General features: G+C 45.7%; 1 protein-coding gene across 6 annotated transcripts in view; it reads left to right on the plus strand.

Moving 5' to 3' along the window:
* The first annotated feature begins 685 nt into the window (after positions 1 to 685).
* The window catches only part of MID2 (midline 2), a 108,435-nt gene continuing 97,068 nt past the window's right edge, over positions 686 to 12,052 (plus strand). For 3 of the 6 annotated variants that reach the window (XM_082377151.1, XM_082377152.1, XM_082377150.1), the window contains exon 1: positions 10,442 to 10,895. The gene's annotated coding sequence lies outside the window, so the exon portion shown is untranslated. Of the gene's footprint in view, positions 10,265 to 10,388; positions 10,411 to 10,441; positions 10,896 to 12,052 lie in introns of those variants that run through there. The other 3 variants (XM_082377153.1, XM_082377155.1, XM_082377154.1) reach the window with 3 other exon arrangements.

Genomic DNA, 12,052 nt, shown 5'->3' on the forward strand with positions numbered 1-12,052 from the left:
GGATATGGGCATGTGAACAGACAAGAAAAATATGGCTGGACAAGTGCTGGGATAGAAGCAGGATGCTTTGGAAGCACAGAAGAGGAAAATCTAACCCAGCCCAGGATGGGACATGTTAAAGAAGCCTTCTTTGAGGAAATGATGCCTGGGCTGAGTCTGAGAGGATGAGAAGAAGTCTGCCAGGCAAGGGGGGAGTGAGAAGCAGAGAGGATGGGCATCAAAGCAGAGGCTGCAGCATGAGCAACGTGACAGAAGTGTTTGGAGAATTGCAAGGTTGCAAGGAGTTTGGTATTGTTGAGACATTAGCTGTGAGTGAGGCAGTAGCGTGGGAGATGAAGCTGGCAAGTTTGAGATTTGCATGGCCCTGACATAACTTGGATTCCATCTTGCAGGTAATGATGTGTTACATGATCATATCTGCAATTTAAAAAGCTAATTCTGGTGGCTGTGCGAAGAGTTGGACAGGGTCAAAACTGGAGGCAGGGAGATCAACTAAGAGTTGGTTACAGTTACTAGGTGTGTGATGAGGTGAGAAATATTTGAGAAGGAAAATTATCAAGATTGGTTTGGGGGGACTTCCCTGGTGGTCCAGTGGTTAAGATTTTGCACTCCCAATGCAGGGGGCCTGGGTTTGATCCCTGGTCAGGGAACTAGATCCCGCATGCATGCCACAATTAAGAGTCCACATGCCACAATTAAGAAGTCCACATGCTGCAACTAAGAGCCGCATGCCACGACTAAAGAGCCCACATGCCGCAAGGAAGATCCCGCATGCTGCAACTGAGACCCAGCCCAGCCTAAATAAATAAATATGTAAATATTAAAAAAAAAGAGATTGGGTCAGGGTTTAGCTATGGGGGGAGTGAGAGGAAGTGAGGAGGCAAAACTGACTTTCAGGTTTCTGGTGTGGGAGTGACTGGGTGAGGCCATCAGTTGAGATAGGGAATATAAGAAAAAAAATAGATTTGGGGAGGAAATACTGAGTTTGGTTTTGGACATGTTCAAGTTGAGGTACCTGCAGGATTTTTCAGACTTGGAGTAAAGTTCTGGCCTGGAGGTATACATTTAGGTGTCATCAGAGCAAAGGTAAAAATGAGAACAATGAGGATGGATGGGACCATCTGGGAGAATTTGGAAAGTGGGAGGAACCAAGGACCAAGGATGGAATCCTGGTCAACACCTACGGGTTGATGGAGGAGGAGGATCACGTGAAAGAATAAGCAAGAATAGTCATAGAGGTGTGAAGGGAACAAGGAAAGTGTGGTGTCATGGAAACCACAAAAAAGAAAGAAATGAGCAGCAGTGTTAAATGACACTGAAAGGTCTAGTAAAATAGGGATTCCAGGAAAGAACTTATTTAATGCTTTGCTAAAATCCAAAGAAATCCAAGATTCCATTTGCTTATTCTTCCTAACAATTCGCCTCCTCAAAGAAGGAAATCAGGTTAATTTGACTTATTCTTTGTGAAAACGTCTCCCTTTAATAATCTGAACGTTCTAGAATTTTTATTAAATGGACATATATTTATTGAGCATTTAACTTATGCCAGGCATTGCACTAGGCTCTGTTCTAGGCTCATCATTAGTAAACCAGACAGAAGAATTCCCTTCTCTTGTGGAGCTTGTAACTGAGATACACTATAGCTATGATTCTGACTCCAATTCCGATGAGTGTCAGGGGTTGTCCCCATACCACCAAGCGATTTTCCCACACCAGCCGGGTGTCCTACAGTTCAACTCAATTCTGACACTATCCACCTGGACATAAATGTTAGAACACACAGGTTAAGGGCTCAGTCCTATACGACCCCCCACACCTTTAAATGCCAATCACAAGATCAGATTGTTGCCTGTGCTTCTGACCCACTGGCTATAGATTTGAGGTTCCAATGACCCCCTCCTTGAGTTCAGTTAATTTGCTAGTGCGGCTCACAGAACTCAGAGAAACATTTTACTTACTACATTACCAGTTTATTATTAAAAGATATAATTTTAGGAACAGCCAGATGGAAGAGATGCATAGGGCAAGGTATATGGGAAGGGACACCGAGTTTCCAAGCCCTCTCCGAGTGCCCAGTCTCCCAGCATCAACATGTGTTCATCAACCTGGAAGCTCTCCGACCCCTGTCCTTTTGGATTTTTATGGAGGCCTTATTACACAGGCATCACTGATTAAATCATTGGCCATTGGCTATTGACTCAACCTCCAGCCCCTCCTCTCCCTGGAGGTCCCCTGGCAACCAGCATCCTACCTTGGGTGTGGTCCAAAATTCACCTCATTAACATAACAAAAACACATTTTCCGCTCTCATCACTTAGGAAATTCCAAGAGTTTTAGGAGCTCTGTGCCAGGAACAGGAACAAAAGCCAAATATATATTTCTTATTATAAATCACAATATCACAATAGCATAATTCTATGAGCCTGGGTCTAAATCCTGGAATCACCACCTGCTAAACTATATGACTATGGATAAATTACTTAATCTCACAGCCCTAGTTTCTTCGTCTGTAAAATGGGGAGACTAAGGATTATTGTCGGGAGGCTATTATTAAGGTTAAAAGAGCTAATACACGTAAAATGCTATGAACAGTGTCAGGTGCATAATAAGAGCTCAATAAATGCTAGTTATTCTGTTGTGTATGGGGGCATGGGGACAAGCCAATAAATAAGAAAATATGCATTAGTGCAATGGAAATAATTAAACTAGATTTGAAAGCAAGTAAATGCATAGTTACCTTAGATTGGATTGTCTTACTCTAAGACAAGGATGTTTGAGTTGAATTCTGAACAAAAAGGAATTAGCTATGTAACAATCCTGGCAAAGTACACTCCAGGTAGACCAACTATGGCCCTTGGGCCAAATCCGGTCCATAGCCTGTTTTTGTAAATAAAGTTTGATTCTTTACATATTGTCTGTGGCTGCTTTTGCTCAGAGCTGAGTAGTTACGACAGAGACCATATGGCCCAAAAGCCAAAAATATTTACTGTTTGGCTCGTTGGAGAAGAAGTTTGCCCACCCCTGCTCTAGGCAGAAGGAATAGCAAATGCAAAGGCCCTAGGCAGGTATGAGCTTGGAGAGTTCAAGGAACAGAAAGAAGTACTGAAATGGGTAAGAGGAATGAATGGTAATGAATCTTGCCTCAGATCCACATTAAGTCCACACTGGTCTGTAGTTTGCAGAACCCACCTTCTTTCCCCTTTTGAAAGCCATTCATCTCCAGTCTTTGAGGATCTGATACTGGTACTTCTCCCTTCTGTACGATTTCCCAAGGATCACTAACCGTGGTTCATCAATTGTACTTGCAGGTTCTCATTGCCTAGGGAGTAATTCATCTGGGCCAGAAGATTTGAACTTATTTAGAGCAGCACTCTTAACATATCACAGGCCAGTCGATACTAACAGTAAGCACTATCTCCAACCACTGCTTTATTTTAAACTTGATCCCATTCAACTTCATTTCACTGATATTTTTGACTTGGAATTTATTGTCATGGATCTTAAGTTAACTCTGATTAATATCCATTATATATACTTATAGACATACATATCTATATGTTTGTCTATACATATCTATACTTGTCTATATCTGTGACAGTATTTCCAAAACTGTATTTTGAAAGATGCTAGTATCCTGTGAGATATTAATAAGTGAGTAGAACATGAAAGTTCCACGGTCAAATATATTTGGGAAATGCTAAGCAAAGCTAAAATAGGTTTTATTTCTGGCAGGACTTCTTAAAGCCTTAATGTGCTAATGTGTGCTGTGGGTCTCTGAGAGAGAGATTCAGTGTGCAACATTTCCTAAACTTACTTGATCAAATTCATTTTTCTCAGAACACCAGTTAGTACCCTGAAGGACACTAGTGTTTCTTGGGTCAGTTTGAAAATTGCTGGCTTTTAGGCAGTTGAGGCACTGAGAAATGTGTCTGGCCTCCCTGAGTGAATCTGCTATAAATTTCTGCCAAAAGATCCTTTCCATGTGATATTCTCATTGCAGATTGAAGGTTGGGGTAAATCTGTATCGGTGTGATTAAAGTTATCTCTGGACTGCACTCTTTCCTGATTCTTGCCATCCACCCAGCAAATATTAGCACCTACTATGAGCTAGGTCCTGTTCTAGGTGTTGGAGATACACTAGTGATGGAGACAGACAAGGTCCTCGTTCTCGTGGAATATATATGCGTGCATGCGTGTGTGCATGGCGGGGAACATATAATAAACACGTATGATAATTTTAGCTAGTGATAAGTGCCCTGAAGGGTGTTATATTAGAGAGTAATGTGAAGGGGTAACTTTAGATGGGGTAGTCAGGGAAGGCTTCTCCGAGTACGTGACGCATAACCTGAAAGAAGGAACTAGAACAGCTAAGTGAAGAGTGGAAGGAAGAGCACTCCAGCAGAGGGAGAGAACTTGCAAAGTCTTGGGGATGGCCAAGAGCTTGTGGTTCAAGGGGTGTCGGAAGTCTAGTGTGTTTGGATTGTAGTGAGCAAGGGTGAGAGTGGAACAGGATGGAGTGGGAGAGGTAGACAGGGGCCAGCTAACGCCAAGTCTTATAGACCATGTCAAGAAATTTGCATTTTTACTCTAATGGCCATGAGAAGAGAAAGTAAAATGGTCAGATTTCCATTTTTAAAAGATCACTTTGCAGTACTGATTGCAGTACTGATTGCAAGAGGGCAAAAGTAGAAGAAGGGAGACTCAAATTAAAACTTGATGGATTGAACATTGGGTGTTGTGGAGAGGAGAGCATCAAGGATGACATCCCAGTATCTGGTTTAAGCAATTGGGTGGTGCCATTTACTGAGATGGGGAGGAGTAGAAACCAAGAGGTCTCTTTTGGTCACATTAAGTTAGTGCTGTCCGTGAGGCATCCAGGTGGAGATGTGAAATAGTCAGGTGGAGATGCAAGTCTGGACTCAGGGGAGAGGTCTGAGCTGAAGAGCTAAAGTGGGGATTATACTTAAATCACAGGGCTAGAAGAGGTCACCTAGGAAGTGTAGCTGTAGGTGGAGAAGACAGCCAAGGACCAAGGCTTGGCTCACACCAACCTTCAGAGGTTGAAGAGCAGGAGGAGGAAGCAACAGATCCCGAGGAACAGGCAGTGAGATGGGAGAAAAACCTGGAGGATGTGAAGTCACAGAAACTAGACCCTAAGTGACCCGGCGCGCGGGTTAGGAAGTCACGGTGAGCCGGAGGGTTTAGGCTTGGGCCTGAAGATTAAAGCTCTAGGAAGCCTGTGAGCCACAACTACTGAGCCCACGTGCCACACCTACTGAAGCCCGCGCGCCTAGAGCCCGTGCTCCGCAACAAGAGAAGCCACCACAATGAGAAGCCCGTGCACCCCAACGAAGAGTAGTCGCCGCTCACCGCAAGTAGAGAAAGCCTGCGCGCAGCAACAAAGACCCAACGCAGCCAAAAATAAATAAATAAAATAAATTTTAAAAAAAGAAAACTTAAAAAAAAAAGCTCTAGGAAAATATTTACCAATGTACTATAGATTTCAAACAGATGTGTTCATTGTAACAAACACAATAATTCAGATAAATTACAAAACTAATAAAAGCAATACCAAAATATAGATCAAAGGTGAATAAGAAATACCAGGAGCATGCCATTTCTCCATACTGGGAATGTATTTATTTTGAACATGGCCTGTTCACAACTGGTTTTAGAACAATGTCTTATTGATGAGCCCGTGCCAAAGTACTTTTCTTTTCACCATCCTGTTAAGAGCCCCCTGGTTAGAAAAGCCTTCAGTCAACCTCTGGATTTCAGACAACCAGCTGCTTCTTTTGAGAGCAGCATGAAGGTTCCCTTCTGCAGAAGCAACAATGCTCTTGTGCAACAAAATCTCCCTTCTGTGATTTTTTCCTTCTGAAACAGACTGGGTTCTGTGCTTCTCTCTGTAGAAAGTATCTGGAGCGTTCCCCTGCCTACCCCGCCCCCTTATTTGTAGTTAGAAAAAAAGAGCCCATGAGCTGTCCCTTTCATACTCTAGGACTCTGGTGTCCTGAGTCTGCCTCAGATTAATTGAATTAAACACCTCAAGCTGAATCTGTCAAACGTCTTTTTTTTTGCCATGGGCCTGATTTACTTTGCTAATAGGATCAACACATGTAATATACAAAGGTAACCATTAAATAATTATAGACAAATAACTTCATCCCATACTCCCAGCCGATTTTGCATCTCCTGCCAGATACAAAACATTTACTTTAATACATTTACAGCGATAATTTGCATAAAACCACTGAAAGTGGGGATATTTTCAAAGCAGCTGCTTATGTGATGTGATTAGTAAAATCTCCCTACCCCCATCCCCATCCACCCACGCTATTAGTCATTGCTTTGAGTTAATATATTGAAGCCCTCTGTTAAAATTAAAACATTATTTACAGAGACAAATGAAGTTATTAACATTTAGTTCAAATTAGTTGATTGAAATCCTTAATCAGTAAGGTCCTTTGTGAAAGGAACCCAGAAGCAGTGTTAAGTTTTGAGGAAGGAAAAGGAAAGGTCCAGAATATGGGTTGCTGCTCGGGGAGGGAAGATGGGGTTTGGGGCCCTCGGTATAGAGCTCTGGTAAGCCAGGGAATAGCTTGAAAGCACTGGAATCTCAGGCGGAGGGGAGACTGCTAAAAAGTAAAGGAAAGGGTGGTTTCTAAAGGACAATAAAAGCCATTAAAAGCAAGTCTCCTTTAAGTGACCGTTCTGCCAAGAGCCAGCTAGCTTGCTTCCGGTGTGTCTGTGATGAAAGTGGTCATTTCTTCACATTTTAGAAAATTCTCCAGCTCTCTGTAGGGATCATATCAAGTGAGGTTAAAGAATTCTCAGGGGTCAATTGACTTCTGACTCAACTTTGGGTTTTTTGGAGACATATCTTAAAAAAAAAATTAACTACAAAAGAAATTCTCATTGTAGAATATTCAAACAGTTATAAAATACATAGAATCAAACCTGGGGAATTCCCTGGTGGTCCAGTGGCTAAGACTCCGTGCTCCCAATGCAGGGGCCCGGGTTCAATCCCTGGTCAGGGAACTAGATCCCATATGTGGCAACTAAGAGTTCGCATGCTGCAACTAAAGATCCCACGTGCAGCAACTAAGACCCAGCACAGCCAAATAAATAAATAAATACTTTTTAAAAAAACCACCTTGAAAAAGAAACCTGAACGATCCCCTCAACATCCACCACAATTTTAGGCTCACACTATTTTACACTGTGCTTCCAGGTTACTTTCTATGCATTTACTGGCATATACATACATCTATTTTCTTACACAAATACAATAAGCTCTACCTGTTCTGTATACCTCCTTGTTCTTTTTTAAATTTGTTTTATTGTGGTAAAATGTACATAACGTAAAATTTACCATTTTAACCAATTTTGAGTGTACAATTCAAAGTACATTCAAAATGTTGTTTAACCATCACCACTATTCAGTTCCAGAACTTTTTCCATCATCTGAAATAGAAACTCTGTAACCATTAAACAGTATGCCCCCATTCTCCCCTCCCCTCAGTCTCTGGTAACCTCTATTCTATTTTCTGTCTCTGTGCTCCTCTTTCTTGCAAAATTGTTTTTGAAAAGGTAATACACAAACATTATAAAAAAATTCAAACAATACAAAAGGGCAAATACAATGTTAAATACTTCTCTTATGCTTGACTCCCAGGGAACCAGGTAATCAGTTTCTTAGGTATCTTTACTGAAGAGTCTGTGCGCATACAAGCACACGTGGACAGACATATACCTTCCCCCCTTTTTTACATAGTAGTAGCAAACCATACACAGCTTGCTCTTTTCACTTAATATCTGCAATATATAAATATATATAATGCATATATATAATTCTTATACATACACTTCTGTTATGCTAGGATCATTTTATTTCTGACTCAATTTTTTAAAAATTAATTTTTTTATTGTGGCAAAAAGCATATAACATAAAATTCACCTTCCTAACAATTTCTAAGTGTACAATACAATATTGTCACCCACATGCACATTGTCGTGCAACAGATTCCCCAGAACCCCTCACCCCAGTCCTGCATGACTGAAACTCTACATCCACAAAACAACTCCTTCCCTCCCCCTCCCCCAGCCCCTAGCGTGCACCATTCTGCTTTCTGTTTCTATGAGTTTGACTACTTTTGGTACCTCCTATAAGTGGCATCATACAATATTTGTCCTTCTGTGACTGGCTTATTTCACTTAGCATATTATCCTCAAGGTTCATCCATGTCATAGCATATGACAGGATTTCCCTCTTTTCTAAGGCAGAATGTATATGCCATATTCAGTGCATATACACTGAATGTATATGCCACATTTTCTTTATCCATTCATCTCTCCACGGATATTTAGGTTGCTTTCAACTCTTGCTATTGTGAATAATGCTGCAATGAACATGGGGGTGCAAATATCTCTTTGAGAGTCTGCTTTGAATTCTTTCATATATATTTCCAGAAGTGGGATTGCTGAATCATACGGTAGTTCTATTTTTAATTTTTTGAGGAACCTCCTTATTGTTTTCCATAGCAGTTGCACCATTTTACATTCCCACCAACTGTGTACAGTGTTCCAATTTCTCCACATCCTCATCAGCACTTACTATTTTCTGGGGCTTTTTTTGTTGTTTTTTTTTAATACTGGTCAGACTAACAGGTGTGAGATGATATCTTATTGTGGTTTTAGTTTGCATTTCCCTGATGAATAGTGATGTTGAGCATCTTTTCATATGCTTGTTAGCCATTTGTATATCTTCTTTGGAGAAATGTCTATTCAAGTCCTTTGCCCATTTTTTAATCGTGTTATTTATTTTGTTATTGGGTTGTAGGGGTTCTTTACATATTAACCCCTTATCAGGTACATGGTTTGCAAATATTTTCTCTCCATTCTTGCCTTTTCACTGTTGATTCTCCTGTTGCACAGAAATTTTTAAGTTCGATGTAGTCCCACTTGTCTATTTTTGTTTTATTTTTGCCTGTGCTTCTGGTGTGACTCTTTTACTTCTCTTAGGGCCAGACTTTCATCAGGATAGCTTGGTTGTGATTTTTGCCTTCCTTTCCACCTCAGTACTCTCTAGCACATTGTCTTGTTTTAAAATAAATTTATTTATTTTTGGCTGTCTTGGGTCTTCATTGTGGTGCACAGGCTTCTCATTGCCGTGGCTTCTCTTGTTGCCAAGCACGGGCTCATGGGCTCTAGAGCGCAGGCTCAGTAGTTGTGGCGCACAGACTTAGTTGCTCCGCGGCATGTGGGATCTTCCCGGACCAGGGCTCGAACCCCGTGTCTCCTGCATTGGCAGGCAGATTCTTAACCACTGCACCACTAGGGAAGTCCTAGCACATTGTTTTACAGGGGTGTTGGCTAATTACTATTGGTTCTCTGATGGGATACACCCAGAATTACCTTAATTTTTCTGGAATCATTCCCATGGAAGAAGGTAATGGGAGGCCTATGTGAGAGGGGATTGTTTCCTCCCATTTTCTCACTTCTTTCCCTTTCATCTCCCCTTTTTCTCCCCTTCCAGAATCTCCTCTGGGGCCTCCTTCCCTCTCCCACCCTCCTCGTGAGTGGGGCGGTGGTCTCTGAGCCAATGACAGGTCAGCCCAAGGGCTGACTCCAGACCAATGAGCACTTCTGGGTTCCAGATGGACCAATTAGCTTATTAGGGACATTGAATACCTGTATGGCTGGCATCTGTCCCATTGTCCTCTTATTAACGACCCTCTTGTCCATCAAGGATCTGAATGTGTAAATGAAGCCGTATTCTCTCTCTCCCATTTTTTTTTTTGGTTTTGTTTTTAAATTTTGGTGGCTTTAATCCATCCCCACAACTTCTGCCCAAGGCCAATAAAACACAGCCATTCTCCCTTTGTAAAAAGAAAGAGGGGTTGGGTTTCCTTCAATTGTCTGCCCTTTTCTGTCTCCTCCACTATTTTTGTTTTACTCTGTAGTTAACTTTGCATAGAGCAGCTTCGTCCGAGGACCTGTGCGGTGGACCTAGGCACTCTTTTTCTCACTGCCGGTTGCAACCGCCTTTTCGTTGTTCTAACCTGGGGGTTTGTGGGACCAGGGGCTTGGCGGCTGGGAGAAGAGTTTGGCCAGAGCCTTCCTTCTGCATTTCACACACATTCTGCTCTCGCTCTCTCTCTCTTACACACACACACACACACACACACCCGTTCGGGCCCCTCTCCGTGTGTCTTCCTTCAAGATGACAGGGCGCTGGAGAAAAGGCTGCTGGAATCAGCTGGTAGGTACAGTAGTAGCCCGAACCCCACCCACCCGCTGCCTTTGCTCGCTCAGGTTTCTCCGGTCACTCCTGCCAGGGGAGAAAACATGTAAACGCGCCTCCAGAGGAGGGGCAGGGGGAGCTGGGAGCGGCGGGGGCGGCGGAAGGTGAGCCGGGGAAGGTGGCCGAGCACCCGTGCTGCCGGGCCCTTCCCAGAGCTCCCTCGGGGCGGCAGTCCCAGCCCGGTTCGCCCCCACCCCATCCCCCTTTTCGTCAGGATTGCCTTTTTTTCCCCTCCTTCTGCGGCGGCGGAAATGACAGTGTGGTGCTGCCGCGGTGTCATGGTGCTGCCCCTGGACTGAGGAGCGAAAACTCTTAAGTTTGGCTCGGGAGACCCAGCCGCGGTAGCTTGGCGGCCGCCGTGCTGTCCCCGGCGGGGCGCGCGGGCGGGCGGATCCCGGCTGCTGCGCGGCGGCGGCGGCGAAGGCGGGCGGCGGCCTAGAGCGGCGACGGCAACGGCGGCAGCGGCGGCGGCGGCGGCGGCGGCCGGAGAGCTCGCGCCGGAGCCCGAGCCAGTTCGCGCAGGAGGCAGGCGAGCACCCGGCGCCCTCGGGCGCGCCGAGGACATGGCCGGCAGCCGGGAATGCTCTGGGTAAAACGCGTCCCCTCGCCGCGGCCCCGGGGGCCGAGCGCCACCGCCGGCGCAGGGCTCGGCCCCGGCTCGGGCCGCGTCTCAGGTGCGGCCGGGGCCCGGCGCGGGCAGAAGGCTGCTCCGGGGCTCGGCGGGGCGTGATGACGGGGCCCGCGAGGCTCGAGGTGGCGGCGGCGACGGAGGGCGCCCCGGCCCGGCCCTGGCTTCCCGTTGCGCCGCTGGGGCCCGGGCACCCGTCGCTGCCCTCCCGGGACGGAGTTTGCACTCCGCGATGCGGGGCGGGGGCGGGTCCGAGGCCTCCCGCGCAGCCTGGTCGGGCCGGGTGCGGCCCCTCGAGCGGCTCTCCTGGAGCCTGGGTGCTGGTCTGGGAAAGGGCACCGCCGCCTTCCCACGCTCCCGCGGCCGGCAGCCTCCTCGGCCCGGGCGGCGCCCCTCGGCCGCCCGGCGGTGTTTGCTGCGGCAGCCAGTTGCTGCGGACAGCCTGCCCGCAGGAAGGCCCGGTGAAACTTAATCCCTTTGCTGCCGGGGGAGCGATCCTCGAGTCTCCGTCTGGGTGGTTCCTTATTTCTGGCCTAGCTGTGAAAGCAGCTCAGTGGGGGAGAGGGAAAACTTATAGGTCCTCAGGACAGGCTGCGACTGAACCCGGGAGAGGTGGGGTTTTTCCATTCCTGGCTCGTAAGAATTAAGTAAATAACGGCGGAGTAGATTTACAGAAACATTTTCGGTGATAAGGCTTAGGTTACTTAGCATTTCGTATGCAGCGCATTTCTTGGAGGTGTTTCTTCTCGGAGCAGGAAATTGGGATCCTGAGGTCGTTGGGTTCTTCACTTTCTCTCTTCCACACTCCCCTACCCGCCTTCACGCTCACTCGCCTTCTTCCTACGTGGTCGTCACACATCTACCTGCCCACCCGAATCTCCCACCAACCACCCGTCCCCTGGACTCCTCCCCATCAATCTGTGCACTCCCAGCCTCCCAGCCATGCAGCCTCTGGCTTGTGAGCCAGTTTGCCTTGTTGAGGGTTTCTGAGTGTGGGGAGGGTGGATGGTGATGGTTGTTTGTGAAGAGGAGCCCTTACAAAGGAATATATTAGAGGCTATGTAAATAGACAAGTACTGTGTGTGAGTTGATTCTTCTGATTCTCAAATAGGGCCAAG

This window comes from Balaenoptera borealis (assembly GCF_965194805.1).
Source record: "Balaenoptera borealis genome assembly, chromosome: X".
Lineage (NCBI taxonomy): Eukaryota > Metazoa > Chordata > Mammalia > Artiodactyla > Balaenopteridae > Balaenoptera > Balaenoptera borealis.